Raw genomic sequence first — 17,932 nt, 5'->3', positions numbered from 1 at the left:
TCCGTGCCCCGTGTAAAACGTACGCAATACCACTCCCGTACCAGTGTTCAACCTCAGTGATGCTTAAGAAGACGTAGAAAGAGACAAAGAAATTTAACAATAATACACTGTGTCACTAAGATTACGATGTTGCATTCAATGCGTTCACAAAACTGTGTCACCTGCAGGTGACTATGGTCGTTGTCGGGTTAAAAGTTAACGATGAAAATAAGCCGATTAAAATGCAGTTAACTGTTTAATTTAATCGTTAATTTTTATCAAATTGACCTCTACTTTTTGGTCGTAATTGCGAAAAAATATCTCTATAAGGTTGCCTTAGGATTAAACTTGAAGTAACAGAAAAAAATATTTTTAACGTCAAATTTACAATACAAAATAAAATAAATTGCTTGGTTCTGTTCCACACTTTACACACATAAAGTGTAGAATAGAAACAAGTAATTTATTTTATATTATTTTTTATGATGAGGCAGTTCCACAAAGTAACGCCTGGGACCGTGTCTTATATTAAAATTTACTATTTTTTACCTTCAGTCTTAGTCAGTCAGTTTTTGCCAATAGCAACTTTAAACTTCTACTGCTAACCTTTTACCCAGATTAACTCAAACTGCAATAAGTTATTTTTTGGTAGCTTTCCCAACTCTGACCCGCAACATGGAACGTGCGCAGAAATGAATTTTCAATAAAATTATCACATATCAGATATTTACTTCATCTTTGGCGTGTTGCTTGATCACGCCATTAATAATCGCGGAAAATAATAAAGGAACGTTGCAAAGTGAAAAAAAAACTGAAAATTTTTCATGTATTTTATCCTAATTGAAAATAAAAATGCCATTAAAGTTTAGTTACATTCCAAGTTAAGGTTGAATATATTATTCTTGAACAAGAAATTTTCATCAATTTTGTCGTTTGCATTTATTCTATCAACATTGTTTTGTAAATTTGGCATAACTGTTATTGAAATGATCATTTTTCCTCATCATGGAGTCAATTGGATACAATGTATTTTTTGAGTTTTCTCCTCCCAAGGATTAGTGAAATTTGATATTAACAAATTCAGCAACAGGAAAAATAGCTGGAGTGTGTGATGAAATCTAATAACATGGAAATTCGACTTGAAAAACCTATACGATAGTTAAAAAAAGGACCGTACTTCTTAATCTCTCATTTCTTTAGGTCATATTTACTCGAAAGTTTGGCACTTAAAATGCATATGTATAATGCAAGCAATTTGAATGCGGTGAAGTAAATTTCAATTGAAGCTAGTCTACAAATCTTCTCAACTGAAATATTAGTTTATTAATTTTGACTGGCCAGGGTTAGAAAAAATTCCAAAACTCACACTGACGTTACTTCCAGGTTTCGTAGAAGCTATTGCGGGAAAAAAATGGGTACAGCCCTTACCCGGAAATTGTGCGTCCAATTTCTTTCAGCGTATGAGTGTTAAGGCAGGCGGATATTACTCGCCTATCTTGCTGGACTTTGCTTGGTACATATTTTGCTTCTTTGTTGTGCATACACGTACAAGGAAAATCACGAAGACACCAATCTGTATAAACACTCTGCCTACCATACCCAATCACTTGCTTATAATGATAGACAGCTTTCTGCCTATCCTGCGTTTCATCTCAAACAATGTGCCTACGTGCGAGGAAAACTTGATAGTAAAATCGTCCCGTGACGTTATTCTAAAGTTGAAATGATTTTATGTATCGAGCATGTAATGTTACAAAATGTTTTAAAGACCAAATTTCCCAATAGATGCCATTGTTTAAATACTGCATTTTGCTCCGTTCCAAATATTCATAAAATTATAATCTATCTGTCGCGTAATGTAATTGAGCAAAAAATAAACACCCATTGAATTAAAGTAGGCTGCACGCGAAACTTGTTGAAATATTTATCTCCGTCGTCAGCTGACCAAGATAAACCCGGAAGAAGATTTACTTTCAACTAACAAGGAAACAATTGTTCTCTGATGCAATCGTAGAAGCGACTAGTTTTAAGCAACAGAAAGGTAGTCACACCAAGAAATAAATGTGGGCGATATGTTTTTTAACTTGATGCTACACTTTAGACCTCTCTAACTGAGTTTTCGTTAATCGTACTCTCATGACATTCAACCAAAACAAGGAATTTAAATTTCATAACAATGAACTTAGCTTCTGGAGAGATTCGTCTGTTTTTTGGAGTTGCCTGAGACTCACCACAGATTGATTCATTATTTTGACATATCGAAATTGATTCATTCATTCATTGGCATTGACGAATTCTCTTCAATGCTCAAATAGGTAAATTCACGTAAGAATAATGCAAATGTTCGGTAAATAAGTAAATAAAGTATACTTTTGTTAATAAGTTCCTTAAATCAACACCTTACATTGTTACTTAGTTTGCGATGGGACGCAGTCTACCAATACTGCTGTCTCTCTTAGTTTTCCGATAATACCAATTTACTACCAATAAATGAGTAATTTATCTATCCGTTGAGATGTTAAACCATAGCCTCTTTATTGTAATGGAGTTATAAATTACTCTTAAAGCCGCCTTACGAATGATTCAACTAATTCGCTTTCAATAAATTATTACTGAAATTAATTTCCCAGAAAAATATTCACTTAATTAGCTTTTAGGAGGTGATAAGTACCCTCCAAATTCCTCCAATACCTACCACGTATTATTGAGTTAACTTTTATCTTCAAATGCATGTCGCAGTTCAGCTACAAGAGTCTGAGGACAGATGCATTGGAGTCACATTGACTTCCACCTCCTGAATTCACCTTGCAGAAAAGACGATGAACTCTCCTTGCAGAAAAGTCTTGCACGACGCATCTGTTGGGGAATAAATAAGGAATTCGACATGTAAATATTCTTCCTTATTTAAATAAAATTCAAAATACAATTAGAATAAAATTTACAACAATTAACAATACTTGTGACCACATACTCGGCTTAAAAAAATCGTAAATGAGAAATTGACCAATGACAGCACATAGTATCGAAAATAAACTAAACTTTTATGGGATTGAAAAAGAAAAACAATATTCTAATATTTAATGCAATCTCTTTTTTAATGATGATGATTTCTCACACCAATTATAATTCTTTTTTATATATTTTGCACAACACTGCTGTAGTAACATGAACACCTATCAATACAAATATGGCCAAATATTGCACAACTTTTGATCCAGCCATTAATCTCATTATATGCATGAAGCCTTTAATCTAAATGTCTTACGTTTAATTTTTTTAAGCATAAAATTTTTGACTTCAAGCTGAATCATCTCGAATATATAATACAGGAATTGCAACAATACAGTAATTTACCCGATTCGAAATCGGTTAATTCGGCTGTCGCTTTGTGAAAATTTATGCTGAATTAAAAAAAATAAACTGTAATTTTCACAAAAATGTTTTAATGTTGCGACACATTTCGATGCTGAGGCGTCATTCTCGAGTACTCTTGTACTTGCACAAGAGTACTCGAGACGCCAACGACGAAATTATCAAATCTTGTGTAAGGGAATTTTATGTTACCATGTAAAATTACCTGACTCGGAACAATGGGTAGAAATCAAATAATTTCGGGTTTTGCCAACTCAATCTTAGTCTGTGCGCGTGACAAAAATCGCATGTTTGCATTCATTCCGAGGTGTTAACTAGGCGAGAAAACCGGAAAGAAGTCAAGCTCCTAAATTGCAATTTGAGCGTGGTTTTCCCAAAACACTTCTGGGAAGTCCTCGAAAGAGATGATGGAGGAAGCGGAAGGAAAGGATTTTACGCCCGCCACAAATATCTTCCGTGAGGACTTGCTAAGACCAGCATGGAGAGAGCTCCACCCTCACCTATCAACTATCCTCTAGGTTATATTTTCTGAGTGGCCGAAGACAAGATCATCATCATTAGTCAACAATCCTGGGATAGATTTGTCGCATTTCTCCATTCCTCTCTTCTATCCGCTAGCCTTTTCATTAGGCCTGGTTACACGATACATAACACTTACGGGTTAATGTCTAAATGTATGAACGCGTGAATGAACACGAAAATGCACCGTGTAACCACCCAACTTGTACGAATGCATGAACGGAAAACAGAACCTGTTCTAATTTGGTTCATGCATTCGTACATGTTCCGTTCCGGTCCACAAAAATCATTCACGCAAACGTACATTAACTCGTACATGCTAATGTACCGAGTAAACAGGCCTATAGAGACGATTTCTTCCCTCTATAATCTGTCCTATGTAACTCATTCAGGGTCGTCCCTTGCCCTTCTTCCCTTCCACTTGTCCTTCTACGATTGTTTCAATCGAGGCATGATGCCTCACAGTGTGGCTAACTAGGTTATCTTGCCTTCCCCTTAATTGTTTTAGAAGATTTCTCCTTTCTCCTACTCTCCTCAGCACTTCCTCACATGCAACACGGTCGATCTATTTTATCTTCAACACTCTTCTGTAACACCACATTTCGAGTGCTGAAGACAATGTACGAAAGCTTTTAATTTTATATGCATAAAAATATAACACAATCAAAATACGATTCTTCTTGGCAGAACTTAGGTTTTAAAATGGCAATCACCAATACAGCCTTCTTTCCCTTTTTGTGAAGTATGACACGCAATAAATAGAAACAATTTACAATTGAAAATACGTTCTTTGATCTATTATCAATTAAAAATTTCGTTTAAATCAAAAATAAACACCTATGACAGCCAAAATAAAAATTACTTAATACGGAATAGAATTTTAAGGAACTAAATATATAATTTATTTATATATTTTGCACAAAATACTGTAGTAAAAATCACCTATTATTGCAAATACGGCCAAATATTGCACACCTGCTAATTCAATCGTTTATTTCAGTATTTTCATGGGCGTCTTACATCTTCCTTTAAAACACAACGGTATCCGTCAGTTTTTAACCAAGCTTTCGGTTAAAAATTGATAGGGGTTTCCTTTACATACAATTTATTCGTATTACTTTAATCCATAGAATAGTAAAGGTACTACATCCCTTTATTTATTCCTTTTACAAGCTAGTTTCTTAAGTTCCCTGATGGTTATTTTCCTTGTGTTCTTCTCAACCTGTGCGAAGTACTTATATCTGGGCCATCCTCGGGAGGCTTGTTCTTCAATTTTTCCATCCATTAAATACCTCTAATTTTATTTACAATGAATTCTAACATTAGTGACATCAACAATATATTTTATACAAGCAGTAACAAAGATTTTACTTCCTCATAACAAAGTAGATAGCCGTCATAAGTCATCTGTCTTAAGATTGATTTGACGCAGACCTCCATTCCGCAAGCTTTTCATTGTGATGTATAATGTGGTGCCTTGCCTTCCACATCACAGTACTACAGCCGCTAAATTAAATGTCACCACGACTGCAGTGAAATATGGGTCGCTGCACTGAACACTGTGGTCTCCACCCTCACTCATATGAAGAAGATCTGCTGCCCTCTCTTTCAGGTGAAGTGAGGCATAATTGTTGGCGGCCTCCCATCGCCAAGTCACGGCACTTTCACAGGTTTAATGTATCATTTAGATGGTCTATCTAACCCAGGAATAGAACCATACCATATCAGAATGCCGTCCTTTTTGTCCATTACTACCTATTTGATATGTAAACTCGCTCATGTAGCAGCTAACCTTTATCTCTAGAACACCAACCACCCGTTGGACGCTCTTGGTGGCTTAAAGCTCAGCTACGAGAATAGAAAGTTATGGAGCAAAAATTGTAACAAAGAAAGCGCTCAAATTTTGGCAAACTGATTTAGAAAGCGAAAAACGGATATGATTTGGAGAACAAATTAGATCCAAAAACACTAAGAATGCAGTTCAACGTAAAAATGTACTCTCTTTTGTTTTTTACTGCATTGGAATTGGCTCCTTCGTTTGAAAGATGAGGGGCCTCCAGTAAAAACGCGGGCGTCTCGCTTTTTATTACCCGCAGCAGCATCCGAAATTACCCCTGGTCGACGCTTGGGATTTCCAGCTCCCACGCGCCTCGGGATACCCTTCCTTCTGGTGACTTGGAACCAGTTAGCGAGGGAAGGAGGGGAAAGGAGGGAGAGAAGGAGAAGGGAGGGGAAGTGATTGAGATGAGGAAGTTATGTCTCTTCGGCGAGGTAAATGAATTCGAAGAAGACTCGACTTCGAGGAGGAGGAAGTGGGCTGCCCTCTGAGCCCCACTCATCTAGTGATACAGACCTGGAGAAAACTGGAGTGGATATAAAGGGTAGAGAAAAATTGTGTGACGAAAATTTAGCCCTGGATAGCTGATGCCACTAGGAACCAAAGTTATCAATGATGTTTAGGTAGAAAACCAAAGAGGTTGTAAATATTCTGGAGGAGGCATAACTGGTTCCGAGAGTTGAGCGAAGTGCGGCAGGAATGGGGGTGCTTGGGCAGGATAGCCTCACAAAAACCTTTTATACGAATTAGAGTCATGCGGGCTGAACGAAATGGTAGTAAAGTGAATAGGTGACATTCTGAGTGATGGTGATAAAAAATTGGTTCTTAATGGAATCAACTGTTACATAGTTAAAGGGCAAGTGTATCCTAAAGATAGCAGTAAACTAAGTCGATAAAAGAATTTTCTTTGCTGACGAAGCTGTCGCAAAATTAGTGACCACTTTGAAATTCTATCATCGGATGTAAACAACGCTAATGGGTGGATCCAAGAGTGGGGACGAGATAATAAACTGAGATAATGCACGGCGGTGTATCTTCTACGTGGGTCGTCTAATTATACCAAGAAGTTTGTAAATATACCGGAGGGGGCACCACTGGTTCCGAGCGTTGAGCGCAGTGTGGCAGGAATGGGGGTGCTTGGGTAGGATAGCCACGCCCACTTTGACCAAAAAATTGGTAATTCCATAGGAGTCAATGGAGCAATGGGCAAAACATATATTTTTAAATAATATTCATCAAGTCACATCCTCATTTTCCTGTTTCTGAAGTATCATATATAATAAAAAGAAACATTTTACAATTTAAAATGCGTTTTTTGACCTATTATCAATTTGAAAATGGAAATAAAAAATAAACCCTCATAACAATCTAAACAACAACTGCTAACCACAGGCTATAATGTCAAGGAACTCTAGAGGAAGATCTTCTTCCAGGTAAAATGTGTTGCGCATGAGATGCGATCAGAGACATGAATGTGATTGCAACGTTCCAATTAAGACTAAACGAGCTAAATTAACGGCGAACGCTTGAGTTTGCACGAAGGGACAGTCATTTCTTAGAAGGAAGTTCCTGAGCCACACTTATATGCCTGCTTTTCAATGGACATAGGCGTGAGAAATTAACGATAAATTCGCCCAAAACAGCTTAAACTCCAACGATTTACAATGATATGGAGCGATCACAAGGAAGGATGTGTTCCTCATACTAAGCGACGTCTTTCCAAGAGGCACTTAAGAGATAATTAAGGCTAATTCTCAAGTAGGTCTTCACGACCATCCCTGCTTTTATTGCAGCTTAGTAATTAATTTAAATTTGTTTTCACTTGACTAACAATTACCTATTATTCAACCGTTTGAAAAAAACTCAATTCAGTGCCCGAATCACAAAAACAATACATTTATTCCCGCTTTTATCATGGATAGGAAAGATAAAATGAGTGAATTATGTCAAAGATACTCCTATGCGGAATACAGAAGGTAGAAAGTGATAATGCCATGCCAAGTAGAGTAACCACTTTTCCCGTCAGAAGGAAATATGACAGGAATGAATTGGAGGGATTTTTGTTAATTAAAAATGAGGAAAACTTCGGAACAGGATAAGATCACAGTGATACGATGGCTATTATCATAATTTAAATATTTACGATAAATTTCGAAATCAGTTGAGACATAATAAATTTATATCCTCGGTGAAAGTGCGTCAAGTGAAGTTTGCAATATTTTAAGTATTTAATACCGTTAAGTATCCTTAGAATGGAGGAAATAGGCACGATCTATGTTTACCTGGAAGAGATAATAAGGATAAATCCAAGAAAGGGGCACTTAATTATGTTCATCGACTAATATGCCTATGGGGTTGAAGGCATAGAGGAAAAATGCAAAGAGCTATACCGCAATAAATTGGTTTGGCTCTGAAATCCTCCGCATTTCGTAACACGATTAGTTCTATGATGAAATATAAAGAGGAACAGAATTTTACATTGATAAACATCTCGCTAAATATTGTTAAATTCGCTACTGAAACGCATATTTAATTGGTAGGTCTTTCTTTCTCCATAAAAAAATATTTACTCTTTAGAGAATTCGAACATATTGTAATGCTCTTGACCCTTTTAAAAATATTTTTTTTACATTTTCACTAACACTCTTTTACTCCATCTCAAAAGTGGTCGACTTTTTTCTCGATATGTTTAAGCGTATTAAACCGCCAGTTAGCAGCTTCAAAAATAAATATCCAATGAAGCTTTTAAAATTGACAAATCTTTCACTCGTCCACATTGCAGGACTTCAGGAGAGGGCATGTAAATAGTGGAGATTTGAATTTAGGGTTTTTATGTATATTCTCTGGCTCTGGGTGTTAGGTTTCTCGCCACTCCTCCCTCCTTGCTCATATGTACTCGGAAAAAGGCTTCAGTTATCGGTTGCCTCCTGTAAAAACCATCCAAATTCCTCCACACTTATATCAATACAGCAAATGAAAGAAAACTATGTAATTATCCTCCTATTTGTTCTCGCAGTACAACTAGTTTCGACGCAGCTGCGTCAACATCAGGTGCACGTACCTGATGAAGACGCCGCTATATCGAAACTACTTGTACCACGACAATAAATTGGCGGATAAGTACATAGTTATCTTTCATTTGCATTAATTATTTATCTACACATATTATAAAAAATGCTCGTGCCCTACTCACTCTCCCAGTTTTGACCTGACCACATCTCGCTTTCCTGTGTGCTTGGTTTGGGCCCGGCAAGCGAGCGCATTTCTGATTGAGGCAAGGATGAGTTTAGCATGCCTAATGTGGAATCATCCCCGGCCACTTACCCTGGTGGTGGCTTACATGGTACCTCGTTGATGTACATGAAATAAAAATAATATACGGAAGTAAAATTTTGAAATTTGATACACATTAAATAATTTATGGAAGGTCTCCTTTATACACCCATAAGTTTTCAATATGCTTTCATAATTTTTTAGCGAGTAACCCGTCACGAAAACAGTCCGATCGTACGGGAGTTAAGTGTCCTCTAATAGAGATGGAGAGTGAAGCGTGAGATGTTTCAAGCCAGAATCAAGCGGAAAAATTACCGCGAGTCCAGTGATAAAGCTGAAATGAAAACAAGGAAAAAGTATGAGTTGTAAGGGGAAAAATCTAGAAGTAGGGATGACTGGAGCAGCAATGGATACGATGGATTGCTTGAGAGTGACTTGAGCATGGATGATGAAAGTGGTGAGGGAGGAGGGACGAGGAAATATAGAATAGGTGAGACGAGCTCTACACCCTCGATCGTGAAACAAAAGATCGTCTCCAATTTCCGTAACGTAGGTATCACGTCGCAGATACCAAATAAATACTGTAATGGTATTCTGGTATTCGTAGCAGTGACAATCCCCAGCTACTACGAAATATCACGCGTTTAGACTCACAGAGACATCATCTGGTACAAACAACTTGTACGAAATGCGGCACGATGGAAGTTCTTAATATTAAGTAAATGAAACATTGCAATATTTCCACAGAATTTACGAGGGACGTTTTTTTCAACCTTCGATGGGTAATGAACAAAATACGGAGAGATTGATTAAAAATTATTTCATCACAAAATGTTGTGCACATTTGTGGTATCCTTTCGACATAATCGCCTCGGCGATTGAGGAATTGGTCGAGCCTGTGGACGAGGTTTTCTATACCTTCTTAATAGCATGTTGCCGCCAATGGCTTCCAATGAAGTTTGCCTGTATCCTGAAGCTCATCGCCCGTTTGAAAAAGCTTCCCATCTAGCCACTTCATCCTTTCAGCGTAAAGATGGAAGTCACACGGCCCCATGTCGGCATTGCACAGCGGGTGATCGAAAATGTCCCATTGAAATTGCTAAAGGAGCAATTGGGCTAAATCAGCGCTGAGATGACGAGTGCTGTCATGGATCAGAGCACTTCCAGAAGCCGGCATGACTCTTCTTTTGGTTTGAATGGGAATGGGCGTAATGTTTCACACTGTTTTACACTCTATCCACAGTTCATTATAAAAATTTTCTTTTATCGGCATTAAAGTCAAGATAGGTCAACGCTGCAGCCATTCGGCGAGTTTTCTGGCTCTCTCTCATTAGTGCTCACTCGGCGGGAGAATCAATTGAGGCAGTGTAGTTAATGAGATAGTTACTACTAACGTTAAACTAATAACTTAAGGTCAGAAAGGACTTGAGGGTGTGGTATGGGGGACGCGCAATAGGGTAGTTTCCACATTAAAAGGAAAGGCATTGGTTGCGATTCGTTACCCACCATTAGTGTATTCATAATAAACCAATTATTTATATTTCAAAAATCCCAGTTTAGATGAACGCTAATGGTCAATTTTAACCTCGTTTGAAAAAGGCCTGATTGGCGCCCATGCGATGCCACTCCACGTGACGTCAAAGGGACCTAGTTTCTATACGAGTAGATAGGAATTTTACATCGTCTGAGATTACCAATGCATGCATGAGGCACAGAGTTCAGGGACGCATCTCTTAATAATCACCTATTAAAACTGGCTAAGGTCGGAAAGTTTTCTTCGTTTGATAAGGTATTAATAATCCTTATTTATGCCAAGCGCTACCTGCTAGCAGAGTTCTCTGCTACCTGTTATCAGTCTGCATCATATCGGCGCTCAAAGCCTCGCACCAAGGTGGCCTCACACGGCGGCAGCCGGAACCAGAATGACGTCACACGGGCTTTTTCCAGCATTCACACTCAGCCGTCGCGTTTTCGCGCGATTGAAAATTTTCACTTTTCATTTCATCAGGAAAAACAGATATCGTCATTTAAAAATCTAAAAGCGGGTAATACGTACTCCAGGAGTAACATCTTTCGATTTAGGCAATAAAAAAAATAGGAAACCACCCTAATACCTTATCAGCGCAGGACCCGCCTGTCGCTTGTATGGTGTTTTTGAAGAGCGACCGGAGGCTGAAAAAAATCGCCCTCGTATGATAATTTTATTCTAGTAACGAAACGCGTCGTGTTCGGAGAAATTTGGTGGAAATATTGCAATATTTCATTTAACTAATCTGGTAAAAGATCATTGAAGCCATCATTTGTTACAAAAGATCATGGCATTGATGGTGTACCTTGTACAAGGTCTTGTGCCAGATGATGGCTCTATGTGAGCCGAAACAAGTAATACGCATCAAAATAAATGTGGAAAAGTGCAACTCCTTTTTATCAATACGCCCAACTTTCACTTTATCACGCCTGTGTCGGTTTAATATACTGCACATGATGTACCCACCACACAGCACACGATCAGGCATCGGGCATCCTCCGGTAAAACTCTGCAAGACCCGGGTTTGAAACCAAGTCCGCAGTGTAGGATGCCAACTTTTTTTCTACTGCACCAACCCTATCTCCTATAAAGGTGTTCCATCTTGGAATAAACAGAAGTATGTACATATGCACAGTATGCTAGTTTTTTCCGCCTTTGACCAGGCGCTTTATTCTGTTTTAGCCTTATATTAGTCTGCTTTATATAGCAGGCTGATTTCTGCAAATGTTGTAAAGCTCAATACATTTCTCTCTTTTTATAAAATTTATGTTTCCATGTATGATCTATGAATAAATATTGATACCGTTTTCTATGTATCGGCCGGAGATTATTTAACATTTTTGTGGATCTAACTGAAAATTTAACAAGAAAAATGTATATAGAATATTCGAACAACTTGCTTAGTAAGTAGCAATAAAAATATACCAATATATTTATAAAAAATTTTGTCTATCGCAATGAACTCAACTCGGGTCACAATGTCCCGACACGACCAGTTATGTAAGTTTTGGGGTGCGACCAATTAATTAATTATAAAGGTTAATATTGCTTTCCAAAAATGCCGATAAAATTTATAATTAAAACTATTATCTGGACTTAAAACTGGAAGAAATGTCCACTTATGTTCCTGACTATACTTTATTTCGACTCAACCAGTTAATTGCGAGTTCATTAATTTATATCCCCGAGTTTTATGAACCCCAATCATGATTCCTAATCATACCATGTAATATAGGAAAACTTTATTTTTTACTATATTTATGGATATTATCTATGCGAAACTTTGGAAATAATCACTTTTCAAACAGCGCAGTTATGGTGAAACTTTCTTTACGTAGAACTCTCATTTTTATCCACTGAATTCCACTTAAATGTAGAATTAAAAAGTACCGCATTAAACTGAGTAGGTAGCTCAATGATAGATTCTTAATAATCTAGGTCTTCTTAGTACATCGCGTGCATACTACGACTCAATATCTGCTTTCACTCTATTCACATAGAAAGGTATCTGATACCACCATCTGTTTGCTCTATGTGACATCATGATGAAAATTTAATTTAATTCACATTCAAAATAGGGCTGTGATGTAACACTTGTGCTGAAACCGAAACGTAGGTTATTTGTATATCCTTCACTTTTTAATCGTAGCAAAAGGGTTTTTGAATTAATGCCAATTTTTAATGCGTTGAGATAAAGTGTTATGCCGAGATTAACACCGCCATTAACATTTTGAGCAATTAGAAACATTTTATGAGAATTTTTTTTTCTAGATCCAATTCCAGATGTTTTCCATTCCGATGTTGGTTATAGCGACGTATTACGTAATCTTATTTACTCTATTTTTCCGACGAAAACGTTCCCAGAAGACACCAGGTAGTGCAGAGCTTATCCACCCATTCTGTACTCGTAAAAGTGCAGTTTCCACTACAGTCTTTACAACATAAAACGTTGAAAAATTGTGAACTATTACACTTAATGTTTCTTTGGTTTTAATTGGCGGAACTTCAAATTGAGAAAAATAAAATTCCATTATATCTATCAACTCGAAAATATTTCATTTTAATGGTATCACATGCAATTAAGTAGCTTATTTACAGATCCATAACGAACTATACTATTATTATGTCTACAAGTTTCTGAAAAAATACCTGGTTTAGGCTTCTCAATAACTGCCCTCTTAACTCAGTGTTGTTCAAAGCATTCCCAGCTCCCAGCAATCCTCAATTTTACAATTGAAGAAAAAGATGAAATAAAAAAAAGAAAAGAAAAAAATAAGAAAGGATATTTGAGGAGTCGTGAATATAAAGGAGACGTTGAGAGACTACTGTGCAGGGAACACTAATTGAACCCGTGACTATCAAAACGGCACAACGGCAAAGTCCACATGGCAGAAATTTGCAATGAGCACTCCTTTTGCATAACTTTAGGGTTGTTAAAGATTTTCTTTGATTTTTTTCCTGTGTAAATCCCAAATAATCCTCATATTCCGTGAGCTATGTTCCTAGACCAGTGTAAACTAGCTCTCTAAGCATCCCTAACCTAGGGGTTTACTATTCCTACAATAATTCTTGTTTAAAACGATTCCTTCGTACCGTAGTTCATTGCAATGTATTTTTCTTTCGCACTCTCCTCAATTCTGGGAAACATTTCCTCATTTCTGACTTCGTCACTCCATTCTTTTACTTTGCCATAAAAATCAAATATCAACTCTCAAATAGGCCATTATCTAAGCCTAGCAGAATAAATTTTAATGGGAAAGGTTGAAGTGATGCCTTAGATAGCTTCAAAGATGCACAGGTGACACAGTTTCTCTCAAAACTTAGCCAACTAGTCTTGTCCTTCAGCGAAATTTCTGGCTTCAATCAGTCTATCCTGCCTATACCCCTCAATACAAGGCTTTTCAGTTTATAAACCCACATTTCACGGCTTCTACCATTACACTATAGCTCCCCTCCAACTTTCAGAAAAGAAAACCTGGTTACTTGATTAAATAAGTACACTGATAGCTTTTTCTAAACCACACAGCTTTATTCGTTTCAACCTTGACTGGTTTTAATACTTACTACCGTGGCATTATCAAGCGGAAATTCTACTTTTTATGTCATGGCGAGTCGTTAATACATGTTACCACTGCCCTTTTCTGTTCAGCCGTCCCCCCTTATACCTATGATTAAGGGGGGAAGGCAGATCAGAAAAGAAAGGAGGCCTTCGAGACGTGGTGCTGGAAGTGGGTATTGAAGATCACATGAACGGATAGAGTGAGAAACGATTAGGTATATAGAAAAATATGGTATATAAGGTAAGCTACAAAGAAGGATCCTGTGAACACGTAAAGCCACAAGGCACAGTGATATCATGATAAATGTAGGTAAAGGGAAAAACTGAAGAAAAAGTCTCTCAAGTATGGACATGATATAAGTACTTAGAATCATTAAAGGAGGTCACAAGAAAGAAGAACGACAGGTAAGTAAAGGTAATGGCTTAGGAAATGGGAGAAATGGAGGATTGAAGTATACAGAGGCTTGCAAAAATCCTACAGGAATGGTTACACGGTACATTAACCCGTAAGGTTTAGCGTGTAATATAATTTCATAACTTTGGGGTTACTAGAACTTTTTCTTTGATTTCATTCTGTGTAAATCCTAAATAATCCTCATATTCTCAGGACAGCTGTTCCTATACCAGTGTAAACCAGCTCTCTAAACATCCCTAGCCTGAGGATGCATTTCTATCTGCTCATAACCTGAATGAATGCATGAGCAATGTTAGTGGACCAAAATGGAACATATGCGAATTCATGAACAAAATATAGAATAAGTTTAATTTTCTGTATACGCATTCCCACAAATTGGGTGGTTATACGGTGCATTTTGAGTTTATTGACACCTACATACATTTAGATAATAACTCGCACGTTTTAATGCACGGGGAAACCGGGCCCCACGATTGCAGAATTATGAATGAATGTCTGAACTACTATTCTTAGGAAAGCGGTGAAGGGAGGTAATTTAGACAACATTTGGGTCTGGAGTTACCTCAACGGAAATAAGTGCTGGTTGAGGAGACAACCGTACCATGAATTATTGCTTGTTCATGACAACTCTTTCGTAGAAATAAATGTCTTTGACGATGTTCGCGGTGTAATTTTTCAGAATCAATAATCTAAGCATCGACCTTCAAGACATATTTACCGGCAGGTATGAAACCAATTTCTGGACTTTTTTCTGGTTTCTCTTTCCGAGTCCTTGAGCATTTTGTCCGCGAAAAATTGTCGGAAGCCACAGCTTCCTGGATAATATAGGGGAAAGGAAAGATTTATTGTTCCATTCGAAATATCCACAAATATACGATATAGTATAGCAAACAAGAAAATGTAGGCATTATATTCTCAGCGCATGGATACTTTTTTAAGATTCTCCTTACAATGCGGGGGTAATTTGCGAGGTTAATTAAAAAGAATTCTTTTACTAACTTTATCTTGTTGACACAAATTGCCACGTTTTCGACCAATCAGACTTGGTGACACTCTTCTTTCAAATTACGTGTGGAATGTATGGAAAGAGCACTGATACTATTGTTAAACGGGAATCATTTTTTATATAATAAAATAACTTCTGTCTATATCAATACTGTAGATACATTTTCAATTTGAAAAATAATTGAAAGTGTAAAATTTCAATGTAAAAATCATTCATCTCCTAAGTGAAAATCGATGTCCTGACTGACTGATTCATTTCCTCATCAAATAACCAAGACATTTTAAACCCAATATGTCCATTTTGACATCCATACAGACACTAAGTAAAGATTTTGCGATAAATCATTTTCGGGGCAGGTTCTACCTCATTATACGTCGTATACACATCATACGCATACACTCTTCAGAATACAAACGACTGGTTTTAAAGTCACAGATTGTTCAAATATTTCCTGGGTGTGATGAGCATAAGAACGCTAAAAAAGTCACATCATCTGTCCAAGAGCACAATTACGTTGTAAATATTGACAATAAAGAATGCCAAGATAAAAATAACGGAATATAAAATCAATTCAGAAAGTAAGAAAAATTCGGGATGAGCATGGCTTACAATTACACGTCTTTCCTAGCGTGTCATTTACATGGGGCAGAAGAAGGGAATCTTATAAGGAAAGATAAGAATTGGCTTCAGAAGATAGACGTCTATTGGGATTTTAAATCTCCTACCAGTACTTGCACATCAAAGTTTTCTGCTTAATCATGTCAACTGCTTAATAATATTACTATTTTTCTACTCATTATGACAGGATTTTTCCTGTGATAATTCACACATAGGTTCTAATGATAAATTTCTAGTGATGGATTTTTTATGACGAGAAAATTGGTTTTTTTATGCCTGAATTTTTTATTTATTAAAATAATAAAACTTGCGTATTTTGAAAAAAAAGCAATGCATTTTATGCAATAAAAACGAATTTATACGCCACCAGAGTTACAACGTCCACCGTAGACTTCATAAACGGTACTTAATTTTCATCCATAGCTCACAAACATGAACTAAAATTGCGAATACAAAAGTGCAATGTCAACTCTGAAACGTGAAATAAAAGAATCTCTCCGACGAGATTAGCTCAGTTTCAGTTTAATTATTTTGTGCTCAGATATAAACTTTCAGACTCGAGTCACTTTAATTTTCAAATTAACTGCATTAAAATGTTTCAGGAGCCTATGCCTGCAGTACTGCTCTTCATTCAGTGTAAAATAAATGGTGTCCTTATAAAATAGCAAAGTGAGAGTGTCTACGGGTGTAATGGTTCTATATAAATATTCAACATTTGCCCTGATAGCTATTTGTGAGTGATTAGAGCGCACAGGAGAATGGTCAAAGTTCTTTATCGTCATATGGACAACATTGGGCTAAGTGAAGCTTAATACTGGATTGGGTTCAGAGGTCAAGTGCTGATAGGAATAAGAGCGGCAGAACTTCCAATGACCTTCGATGAAGATGATCTTCTTCGGTTGACTAAAAGATAGGAATATATTCGGGAATTATATTCGGCATCTACACAGTACCCTCCAGTACAGTAGAACATGCAAAGTTTATAGGCGCGTCGCGGCAGTGTGAGAACTCCAGCCTTTAAATTGAAACATTCATTCAGGTGTCCGTTTAAATTTTCTTTACTATGGCCTAATTTCCGGGCATTGACGGAGGAAAACACGCTTCCTCTCCGTTCAGTAAAATGCTTGCTTTAATTTATCATTTCTTACGGATCTGAAAATTTAGTACAGTTCTAATGATGATTTTTATTTTCTTCGAGTCACTTTGAATGGTGTTCGTTCCATATTTTTTCAAGCAAACTAATCCTATCAATCAGCATGTGAGTGTCTAGCGGAACCCATCATAATTTGTGTAGAGGATATGTCAAGCTCTGTGCTCACTCGTAGCAGTTTCTCGTGGAATAAGTCCTTCATCATCATTATCATTAGTTGACAATACTAAGATTGCCTAGACGCAGTTCTCCGTCCTTCTCTCCTATCCGCTATCTTTGTCATAGCGACGTATTTCTTCTCTGTCAAATCGCGATTAATTGTAAATTTTATTGCGATCAGAAGCAAGGAAGTGTGCAAAATTTCAAGCCGATTCGGAATTGGGAAGTGGGTGAAAAATCAATTACAATACTCCATCGACGACAAAAGCAAACAGATGAAGCATGTTAAAAAATAAGCGTGAAGAAAGAAGCGTCGTTACTATAGCGATCATCGTCATTAGTCAACACTCATAAGATTGGTTTGACGAAGCTCTCTATTCCTCCCTCCTAACCGCTAGCCTTTTCGTAGCGACGTATTTCTTCAGGAAATTACATTAATGATTAATTAATTGCAGGAGTGTAGGTCATATATAATTAAAAAAGTTGTTAGCCAACGTTTTTGTTTAAATATTAAAAC

The sequence above is a fragment of the Ischnura elegans genome, chromosome 11 (assembly GCF_921293095.1).
Source record: "Ischnura elegans chromosome 11, ioIscEleg1.1, whole genome shotgun sequence".
Classification (NCBI taxonomy): Eukaryota; Metazoa; Arthropoda; class Insecta; order Odonata; family Coenagrionidae; genus Ischnura; species Ischnura elegans.
The sequence above is the reverse complement of the archived record's forward strand: the minus strand, read 5'-3'. Positions refer to the sequence as shown.